This window comes from Oenanthe melanoleuca, chromosome 10, assembly GCF_029582105.1.
Source record: "Oenanthe melanoleuca isolate GR-GAL-2019-014 chromosome 10, OMel1.0, whole genome shotgun sequence".
Classification (NCBI taxonomy): domain Eukaryota; kingdom Metazoa; phylum Chordata; class Aves; order Passeriformes; family Muscicapidae; genus Oenanthe; species Oenanthe melanoleuca.
In genome coordinates, this window is record NC_079344.1 from 2848506 (window position 1) to 2860160 (window position 11655).

At 36.7% G+C, this 11655-nt stretch overlaps 1 long non-coding RNA gene across 1 annotated transcript in view; it reads left to right on the plus strand.

The window, feature by feature from the left end:
• The window catches only part of LOC130257261 (uncharacterized), a 76395-nt gene extending 64931 nt beyond the window's left edge, over positions 1-11464 (plus strand). The window contains exons 2-3 of the long non-coding RNA XR_008841296.1: positions 9548-9589; positions 11227-11464. This is a non-coding gene — a long non-coding RNA (uncharacterized LOC130257261). The remainder of the gene's footprint in view (positions 1-9547; positions 9590-11226) is intronic.
• The last annotated feature ends 191 nt before the right edge of the window (positions 11465-11655 follow it).

Genomic DNA, 11655 nt, shown 5'->3' on the forward strand with positions numbered 1-11655 from the left:
TTTTAGAGTATAATTGAAGTGTCCATTTTTAAATTCAACAAAATTATGGCTGTAAGGCTAAGGTTAAACTGAAACATCAAGCTTCCCTTTGGTGTCAGAGCCTTTAATCCAGATCCTAGAATAACAAAACTGTTTTAGTTTAATTTAGTAGGATTTATCAGAGCTTAATCCTAAAGTATTATTTTGTGTTTAGATTGTCAAATATTAATTAAATTAATGGAAAATTGGTCTGGGTAAAGACAAAAGTGGAAAAACAACTGGAAGTATCTATAACTAAAGGCAGATGTTGGTAAGTTGATTGCATATTGGGCTTTTGATGTTAACCTTTGTTTATGTTGTTTCACTATTTTTTTGAAGTTGGTGCAGTCAATGAATAAATTAAACTCAAAACCAGTAATATTCATACTATATAGCTGTTTATATTTGCTAAATGCTCATCCAGGTCCTAAGAGAAAATTATTATATTGTCAGTATAATCATACCAGATTTTACCTTTTAAATCTGCCAGGAGAGTTTTTATGAGACAGAAATATTAAAAAGCTTTTTTCTCCTCTTAGATGACATTAACTAGTCGATATTCACAAATTTTCAAATTTCTTTCCTAATATCTGATTTTCTTTCCAAGAATATGCTCTAATATTCTGGGCTTGTACAGCCCTTTTTAGACAGGTACTGCAGACATCACTGAATGGTTCTTCCTAAGCTTCTTGATTCAAACATCAGCAGCTGAAAAATTCCCACTATTACCAGGAATCCCATAGTTCAATGAAATCCTTTACATGTGAAAACTGAGTAAGAAATGAGAGTTCATGTTGTCTGAACTATAACTAGGCATGAAATTATTCAGAGACTTTCCATGTGATCATCACATGTTAACTTTCACCTGGGAAGGCCCTTTCAGGGAAGTGCTTAGGCAGGTATTTCAAGCTATCAACTACTGGAAGCTGTGATTAAGAGCTTCCCTCAAGAGTGACCCTAATTATCATTCTCATATCTTAAATAAGATAGGCTTATTTTTCTTACCAGGGCTTAACAAACTACAGCTTATTCCCATATGGGGGATGGGGGGGAAGGAAAAGTATTTTATTACTGCACTGCATACCCACTGTTCAGACACCCTTTAAAATCTTGGTGTGATTTTTTTCATGCAACTAAGGCAGACTTTGTGCCAAGACTAGAAGGTACTCTGGGAATAACCTTCCATAGTCTCTACTTCCAAACACGCAGCAGATAGCAATTTGTTAGCTAGTTAACACAGAAGTTAATCAAATCACAGCTGGCTAGAGCCAAGACAGACACACCAACACTCTTTTGCCAAGCTGTCCGTTGCAATTGCAGTGACTGATGTATGGATTCATCTCACTCCTGTGGAGATCATCAGCTGCAACATTAAAAGGAGGCATTTCCATGGGTTACTTCACAAATTCAGTGTGACTGGTTTTAATACATTCATTGCACTGAATGCTTCTGCAGTCACTGCTGAAGAATAAATTATGAAGGTTGGTTGATGCTTTTCAGCAATCACTTCCTAGGCTATCTAGGCAATGAGAGCCAACTGTACAAGACACAATTTCTGATATTTGCTTTTAATGTCTAGTCATCTGTGGCAATTGGCATAGAGTTGGCTTTGAAAAAAACACTACTAAAACATTCCAAATAGAGCACTGAAAAATAAAAGTATATGTAAACTGCAGTCCTTAATCACATGACCATCACTGTGCACACAAATAATCTGTAGGAGTTTAATGGTTTTCTAGAACTGACCTCTATTTTTCTCGTACTTGGTTGCTGAATAGAAGTATTTCTCTTAATTAAGACAAATTATTCAGATATTTTCCATAGGCACAGTTTCTGAAGGCAATATAGCCTTAGTTTTTCGAGATGTTTGTCTTGTCTTATAGAAGGTGTTTCATCACTCTCAGAGAAGCTTCCTGAAGTTCCCAATGAAGCTTCACAAACATTTGAATCCCCTACTGGAGGGGAGGTGGATTTAACTGTGAGTTAACATACTTTTTAAACCTCACTACAACAAACAGAACACCAAAACCCCACCCACAACTATTTTTAATCAACTCTGCTCCCAAGTATGATTAACAGGAAGATTTCTCTTACAGCATTACAAGAAATAATTAAGCTGTAAATGTAGTCTCTGTTTGCCAAGTGGGAAACAATATTTTTACCACAGGCTTCTCCCCACCTCAACTTTATCCATCTAGATAAACATAATTAAGTAGTGGATGATGGTTTGTTAGCATTTTATTACATGTGTTTGCAAGGGCATTAAGAATAATCATAAAATGCACAACAAATGTTATAGGTATTGAGGTTTCCAGCAGTAGAAAACGTGACTTTTTAAAATCTGACTGGAAACATGTACTCCTACAAATTAACTATTCCTCTATACAGAACAGGCATTGAGCTGCTGCTGTCTTAGTTGATTTACATACACTAATTGCTAGTTCCTATTAAGCACTGAGTGGTCACCTGCTCAATAATATAAATAGATTCATATTTTCAGATAGCAGTTATTCACAAGTAGTAAGAAATATTAAATTCACTTTAGATTTTAGCAATGAAATCAGATTTTCCTTTTGTTTGGGATCCTGTTTGGTGCTTTGCTATTCAAACAAAATAACTTAGTGAAGCTGTCAAAATTTGTTGAAATTTGAATGCATTCCACGTTCAAATTTTTTCAATAAGAACTGTAAATAACAAGCCATTTTGAAGTATAATAAATGAGCCTTTCCAAAGTGTAATGATAGCTTCCTTTAGTTATAGCCATTCTTTTATAGCAATAGACAGCTTTACAAAAGCACTCTTGCTGCACACACATAATGTTAAGCTGGCATAAAGTTTTGGAGCTAGTTCATTCATTTCATTTACACAGGTATGGCAAGTACTAGGAGTATCTTTGATGACCTAAATCTCATCTTACACAGAAAACTGCCTTATCTTCTGTGCAAAAGCACATAGTATTTTCTTCCCAGGTATTTCATTTCCTAGAGATTTCCTTTCTACTTTGGGTATTGCTTATTATCAAACTCATCAATCACAGGCTAAAGATTTAGTGTGCCTCTGATTTGGTATGTTTAAAAAAATAAGATTAAAAAAATTAAGGAAGTATCTATTAAAAATTTTCCTCTGAATTTGCAATCTCTGGAGAATATATTTTCCAGATATTAACTGAAATCCTAAAGACTAATTTTTTTTTTTTTAATTAAGTAAAGCAACAATTCCTACTTAATCACTCAGACTTGGAAGTTGCAAATTTAAAAACACAGCAAGATTTATTATATTAGCATTATAGTATTCTTTACCTACATAATAGCAAATAGCTACTTTCAAGTGAACTAAATTTCATGTGTTCTGGGGGGGAAAAAAATGGAGTAGAAAAACCAAGACCTCTTCAAAAACATCCATGTATTTTTCTGGCTCTAGTAAACTGTGATTTGAAAGCAAAAAGATAAAAAATACTGCATGTATTAATGCATCTTGAAAATAAATGATAGTACAAACTTCATTTTGAAACCAGAAATATCTGGTGTGGAAGAATGGTTTCTTACTATAATGTTTTGACTGCTTGTTGGCCCTGCTCTTACTGCAGTTCTAACATTGCCCCATCACCACAGCCTTTATTGTCCTTTTTGCACCACTTCAGTTTTTTAAAAAGTATAAATTTCATGGTAGTTGAAAAGATGAGAAGCTGTTTCTGGAATAAACTGCAGCACAAACCAGCCAATTCTGCACAGCATAATGGGATTTTAATGTATTCTTCTTGTTGGCATAGTGTATTTCAGTGATAATTTTATGTGACAGCATAATTAAACTGGAAAACAATTCCCATTTCCTATGTATTTTATCTATTTATCATCATTTATTTCTTTACTTTCTTGCTCTGCTATAAATATTATTGTAAGGAGAGTTAAATAAGTTAAACCAATGCAATTACTTGTACAGATTGAAATTAACTTCATATATCAATTTATACTGGTTTGTATACAGCACCTACTATTTGCCCTGTACAAATAAATGCATTTGTTGCAGTATATTTATAGTGTCACTATGGTTTCCATGTTTGCACTCCTTTTGACTAATGTTCTATATATTAAAAGTTGACATTTTAACAGTATTTTCAAACAATTTCATTCATTATCAAATAACCATTTATTACATTGTGGCAATTTCAAACCATTTACTGGACCCTCTAGACATTGCTAAACAATGATTTATCAAGCAGTGTGCAAATTTTACTGCTTATCACAGCAAATACAAAAAGTAACATTAAATACTGACTTGACAACAGCCCTGACTAAATTATTTTCCTTTTTTAATCTTGATGAGTCATAGTTAGTAATAGCAGTTTGTAAATCCACTGGAAATTGAAGCCAATATTCTAGATTGCTCCATTATACGAGGTTCTTTCTGGTTTCCTCAATTCTTTTGCATGCCTGAGGGATAAATTGAAGATTATGGGACACAACAGATGCATCTCTTACTGACTTTTTATTTTCTTATGGCACTTATGATGCCCCAATATTGTCCTGTGTGACAGTGCTTTTCACATTTCACTTGCCATGACTCTAACAAAATTCACCACTAGCTAAGTCTGTATTAATTTTTGCTTACCTAGATAGCAGGGAGGCAAAGGATTTTCAGTCCTGTTTTCAGGAAAAATCTCCTCCTTCTAAATATTCTGGCCAATAAGTAGAACTGATTGTATTTTCTATGAGGGCACTTGGCTGCAAAATGCTGCACTTTAAACAGCATTCCTTATATCCCTATTTCTATAGAATTTGAGATCCACTTTATGTCTATGGGGAAACTCACTACAAGCACATAGAAACAGTACAGTACAAGAAACAGTATTTGAGGGAGACATCCCCATTCTCAGAGATCTCATTAATTGCAGAGCTCAACACAAAGTAAATTGAAAGGCTTAAATATTCCAGAGGATATTCACAGAAGGAGTTTCAAGGACTTGGGAGTATTCTTCATTTGTGGGGTTCATACACAGAGTAAAGCTGAACAAATATTATTAACACTGAATTTAAATGATCCCTATGATCCCAAAATCAATAGTTTGGCATTCTTGGTTGATGCTACAGTAACATTAAATAGCTCCAGAGAAAGTCAAGGCTTCACTGTGCAAAACTAACAGCTTTAACAACATGCTAGACAGAAGAATTTATAGTCTGCCCTGTTTGTTTGTGAATTGAGGTAACAAGGAACCACAGAGCAGATCGTGATCTTCCTTGGCCAAGGTCACAAAAAGAGCAAAACTGAAAACTACACACAGATTTTTTACATGTCAGTCTGAATTTCAAAGGCATCAAAAAGGTTTTGATTCATTATCTCCAATACAGGAGTGGTTATGAGGAGCCCTTGCTCTGTTACTGCTTCCATACTAGAACCAGCAAGGTTTTTTTTACTCATTAATAATGATTTAATAATGTAGTAATTTAATTTAAATTGCCACAGCTTTGAGCTGGTTCTGGTAAGCCCAGCTGTAAACTGTGGTAGAGGAGAAGTAGCCAACTTTCTGCTCTGCACCCTGTGTCTTAGGAGGGCAACCTCTGCCAGAAAGGTGCAGCTGGGCTGGGGCACTTTGACAGCCAGAGCTGCAACAGCCAAGGTGCAGCACAAACTGGGGCCTTTCTAGCTGCAGAAAGGTAAAATCTTGTTTGCTTGCTGATGGTCCTACAGCCCCCAGCATAAGTACTTCAGCTCTTTAATTTTACCCACTTGTATCTGGTGTGTTTAGCCCCAGCACCTCAAAGCCTGGATGTTTTCCTGTGATGTCAGTAAGAAATGTTTGGGGTTTGGGGTTTGGGGGGTGGACTGCTTCCTCGAGGTTTTATGTTTGGTTTGGTTTTTGGACCAAATGTTAGCTCCACTAACATTCTCTGAGAATTCTGCTAGACTAGTAGGGTATGACCAAGTCCAAAGTGTGTTTACAGAGTACACAAGGAATGCTCATCCAAAAGCAGTAAAAAATGGTAATTAATTTTACTCCAGCAGAACTGCTTACTCATCTTCTCAAGTTTAACAGATAATTTCTAAAAATAGTTCATCTGTTCCTGAATCTCAGTAATTTTAAACATGCTACTGCTTTAAACAAAACTGCCATTGAATTCAGGGAGGCCAAATCAGGCACAAAAAGAAGCTTTTATTTTAACCAATCATTTAAGTGATGCCATATGATGCCAGAATAAATAAACCATTACATCAATGTCCCTGCCTTTTAAAAAAACACAAAAAAGTTTGTCTTAGAAAATGAAAGTGTCTGAGGACTCTGAGCAGTCAGGAGCAAGCATTTAATCACTGGAGAAACTGAAGCTGAGTTCAACCCCAGGACAGAGCAGAGGAGCTGCTCAGAACCAGGTACCTTGAGGCTGTTCCCTTTCTTTTCACCATCCTCTAAGCTAGCTCTGGACCAGAGTTGGATGGGATTTCGTCATGGACAAAGGTAAAAAACCAAAGGAGGCTCCTTCACCACAGATTTACCTATAGCCCCACTCCAGTGACCCTAATTAAGTACAAGTGTATTTACTTTCTTTTATTTTGGTCAGTCTAAATGACAAACTCCTAGGATTTTCAGGTACTCTTGATCCAGGAATTGGTCCTAAGATGACTGGTGCTGTTAATCCATTTCCAGCCTCCTTTTCTCCACTAGTTTGCCTACTAGAGATTACTATTCCTTGGTTTCCACTGGTCAGATTAATCATCTGACTTCTTTTTCCCCTATCCCTATGAAATCAAGCTTGAGGGGGATTTTTGAGTGGGTTTTGTTTTTTGGTTTTGTTATATTTTGTGGTAGACCTCATATGTTACAATCCACAGACCTTCAGCAACTATCAGCTATCAAGTGCCAGAGATAAGATTAAGGCACAAATGGCTGTTAATATAATCAGGGTTAACAGCACTCCCTCTTAGAATGCAGAAATGGAGAAAGAGTTATTCTCTGTGGCCAGCAGCCTGGGCATGAGGGAGGAAGTCATCAAGGCAAGCTCTTTCCTCACTTAAGGAGATATTATACAAAACATTAAACCCAATGAGGGTATCTGTCAAAATCTGAGAGACTTCATCTCTGCTGTTATCTACCTTCCATTATGGATTAATTTGACACTAATTGCAAAAATGATTTAATTTAGCTAATCTTCAAAAAATACTGTTTGAAAATTAAAATTAATGGCCAGGATAAAATCCAAGTAATTCTACCTTAATAAAAGCTTGGACACAAAGGCCCTGATGCAGAAATCCTAGATAGAAATTACCTCCAAAAGTTGCATTTAATATATGAAGCAACAGAGGACTAAAAATTAATTTGAAGAAGAACACGACAGGTATCAGTGGAGGAAAAGTCAAAGTTGTATACCAGTGAGGAAGGATGGCAAATAACAAATTTGGAGCATTTTAGCTCTAAAAAGAACTTTGGTAGTATATTTTTTCAGATCTTAAAAAACTCAAAAAATTACACATTTTTTAATTACACACTTCTAGTTATCCAAATAGCAGAACCTAGTAAATCAAGTACTTATCAATTATCTCTGGAAAAAAAACAGAGAATGTAATTTTTAGAAGGAGTTTTGTAGTTCAAAAGTCAAACTAATCACAGCTTTGTGATGTTGTTCCAAATTCCCATTTCTGATAAAGGCACTGTGTAACATGATAGATTCTGATCTGCACCAGATGGCACAAGTCCCTGAAGAATCATGTGCCAGCTGTTCACAGGCAGAACACAGCACACTCCGAGCACACTTGCTGTTTCCTCTCTGTGCACCCAGCACAGCAAGGCTGTGCTGGCACTGGGGCTGGTGAGCACTGAGCAGCAGAACCTGTGTCAGACCCTCTGTGTAGCACACATGTGACAGGTGACAGCTCCATACTTTGTGCTCCTACTACGAGTTTGTCCCCTTGCACTGTTTTCCCTTCAAGTTTGCCAAGACAGGCCCCTGTGTCTGTTGGGGCTGCCTTGTCCAGGAGGTGGAAAAGGTAATGTTCTCCAGCACACAGAGTGACTTCCTTCCTCCCATTTGCATTAAACAAAAGGGTGCCATTCCAAATCTTCCCAGTGCCACCAGACTTGCCTTGCTCTGCAGTACAGTGGGAAACTCCACTGCCTCAGCCTGCTTCCCTTGTGCTCCTGTGTGCCTGCTTAATGTGATTAGCAATGTGTACAGCTTGCAAGGGAGAATAAGGTTGATTCTAGCACATTGTTAATTAAGACATTATAGTTAGCTATTTGCTAGGCAGGCTCAGGGGAGTGGTAATAGGATATGGAGTCTTTCACCTTAAGTTCAGCCATTCTTACCCCCAAATTCCCAGGTAGTGATCAGTAATTTCTCATTAACCCTGACACAAACTGAATCTGACTCCACTCAAGCATGTGGATGAGTTCTGAGCACATGTCTGTCAACAAGGAGTGTCAGTATCTCTGATAATTAAATTTCAAAGTGAAGAACCCCACTGCTGTGAGTGAGCAGCAGAAGTTGATGTTTCCCTGCAGCATTTTTTTAACTCCTCTTTGTTGTTGTTGTTGCTGCCTCCAAACTCAACAACTATCATAAGCTGTCACAATATCAGCAGGTACAGATTTAGGTTTTGAAGGCTACAAATTGACTATTGTTCTTAGGTTCCCCAGCTAGGCAAACAATTAATAGTAATACCACATAAAAGTTGGGAAAATGTAGTTTAAAAAATACCTAGACACCTACATTATAATGAATTTCCAAGAGGCCCCTAATTTCATGATCCTACCTGCACTGCCAAGAATGTAAAGAATCATTGGCTCTTGACATCATTCTCTTGCCAAAGGGCAATTACCTATTCTGTATGCATTGCCTTAATCATGTCAAGTTGTCTCCCATAAATTTGCATGTCTCCCAAGGAAGCACAGTGCATTGCCAGCAGCCTGATAGGCCAGATCAAAACAATTTCCTGGTGTGTGTTTACATCAGCTTTTGGCTTCTGAACTGCTTTAGCTGTAGTTGCTCTGCAAAACAGCACAAAATCCCTCTCTCTGAACTGAGCTGCAACAGGGATAGAGGGGGGAGTAAGCAGAATCTGGATGGATCCATGGTCCTTACCAGAACTGAGCAATGCTCTCTAGATTAATGAACTGCCAATCAGCTACAGAAATGAAAGCACATGCTAGAGAGAAACGCAGTCCTCTGAGATGGGCTTGTTGTCACAGGCAGAGGGAGAAGGAGACACACACATGTGTAACTAGGGGCGTAATGAATGCCAGCTTCTCTCCCTCCTCTCTGGGATATGTGAGCACGACAAACTCTCTGAGGAACAATTCCTTTGACTGCTTCGTGGAGGAAAGGAAACTTGTCATGCTGCCAAGAATAAAACTGCTCCTGGGCTTGGTTTTGAATTTTATAAAGTGAATAAGTGAAAAATGTATACACATTCACTTCAGACCCAAGTCATGAATAATTAAAAGAATATGTAATTGTACCCAGTTTCCCCCTCAAGCTCAACCAGCAAAGATATCTCCTGTCCGTGTAACAGGGTGCTTCATGTGGTTTGTGTTTTTTTCCAGGAGCTGCTGGAACTGAGCTGAAATGAATGCATCCTGCAGCAGGTAGGAACAACAGCCTGACCATCAGAGCACACAGAAACACAAATTGTGAACTCAACTGTTTCATATCAAGGAAGCTGCAGATTTTTTGATTATGAATAAATATTTTTCATAAATATTTGTGATTCATCCAAAAATTGTACTGGATTTAGACCACAATTGATAAAAATTATATTAGTAAGCCAGCATTATTGTAGACACTAATACTGCTAATGGCAAAGATTTGACATTTTTTATAAGGCATGGGAAGGTAAGAATGTTTAGCATGTCAAAAATAAACATGCAGAAAATTACCTCAGAAAACAGAAGTTATCTGTATCTATTTCCTTTTCTGAGCCAGGCACTCTTCCCAGTACAAATTTAGCAATGTTAACAGTAAACTATCACACATCTGTCTGCAATTCTATTGCTGTACTGAAATTATCTAGTGGTATCTACCTGGAAGGAGATGCAAGAGATCTATTGCTTGTATTTTTACACATTATTCCCACAAGTAATAGATCCCTCAGTTTTCAGACAAAATTAAATTCAGGATTAATATTCACTTTTCTTGAGGGCATAGAAGTTAGCAAATATGGTATGAATAGCCATGTATTTAGTACCTTTCACTTGCAATACAAAAATCTTATTTAAAGACTAATGAAAAACATGAACAAATTCTGTAAACAAAATAATCATTATACATCCCCTCCCTTCCAAACACAGGCAGAAGTTTCTCATGGATAGCAAGCTGGCTCTTGCTTCCTCTCATACCAGTATGGCTGTTTGTAGCCAATAGACTGTGATGCTCTCTGACAGAAAAATACATAAAACCCCAGAAAATAATACACAGAGAGGATCAATAAATTGTATGTAGGTAATAGCTACATCCTTGAAATGGCAAATGTGGGATTTTGTTTGACTCTGATCAGGAGATGATAGAAATATCAGAAGTGAAGCAGAATATTATACACTAGTTTATCCACATATCTGAAAGCTGCTATTCTGTAACATGTTGATCTTGTCATTTTATATCACTTTTGTCTAAGGCAGGAGCCAAATTATTTTTATGGGCTACAAAAGCAAGGTAAACTATTACCCATAAACCTTACCATAAAAAAAGGGCAAAATAAAGTTGCAAAAAACCCCCACAAAAGTATCTAGATTTCCAGTATAGGGAAAATGGCAAGGAGGAATTCTGTACAAATGCAGTCTCCACATCCACCCCCACTGAGACAGACTTTCAAATTAATGTTTTCAAGTTCCAACATTTCTGAGCTGTTGTTTGAACCACTTGAAACACTTCCCATCTAGTCAATGGGTTTTTTTTTTTAGATTACTAGAAAATATTTTTCTAATATGTAAAATGTGAAGGAACTATAAAAAACAGGAATGTTTTGTATTCTGCTATTTTTGATTACTTATTTCGATTGAAAGGTTAACTGTCAATTATGTCAGACCCTGAAATTGTGTAACAGTTGATCCTCCCCATGCACAGGACAAAATGCATACAACAGAGCATTATTCCTTCTAGCCTGTTCTCCTTGGTAAAGCTTTCGTGTCAGAAACTGCTTATATTTGCAATTGCCTAATGTTTAAAAATAGAATTATTCAACATGCCCTACTAGTTGGCTCTGACCTCTTGTTTGCTTGTTTCTCAGATCAATGTGAACACATGATGGATTTCCAGCTATCTTGTGCCACCCTGTGTGAGAGATGGGAAATTACACAACTTTCTGACCACTGTGACCTGAGTTTGGCATTGGTGTCCTGCAGATATTTGTGCATTTTGAATACACTTTTTCAGTTTGTCAGCAACTGAAGTACATTTTTAAAAGTATTAAAAATATTTTATGTGACAATTATTTTAAAATGTGATTTCTTTATATTTTAACTCTTCCTTTACGTTAATAACTTTTATATGATAATGTATACAGCCCTCAGGCCATCTGCTGTGCATGATACTAGTTATTTATGAACATATTTTCAATATTTTAATTAATATACCTTCATAATGGTGGTTTTTTCCTGTTATTTATCTTTTTTATTTGTCGGTTGGTGGTGCTTGCTTTTTCTTTAGTAGTATTTTT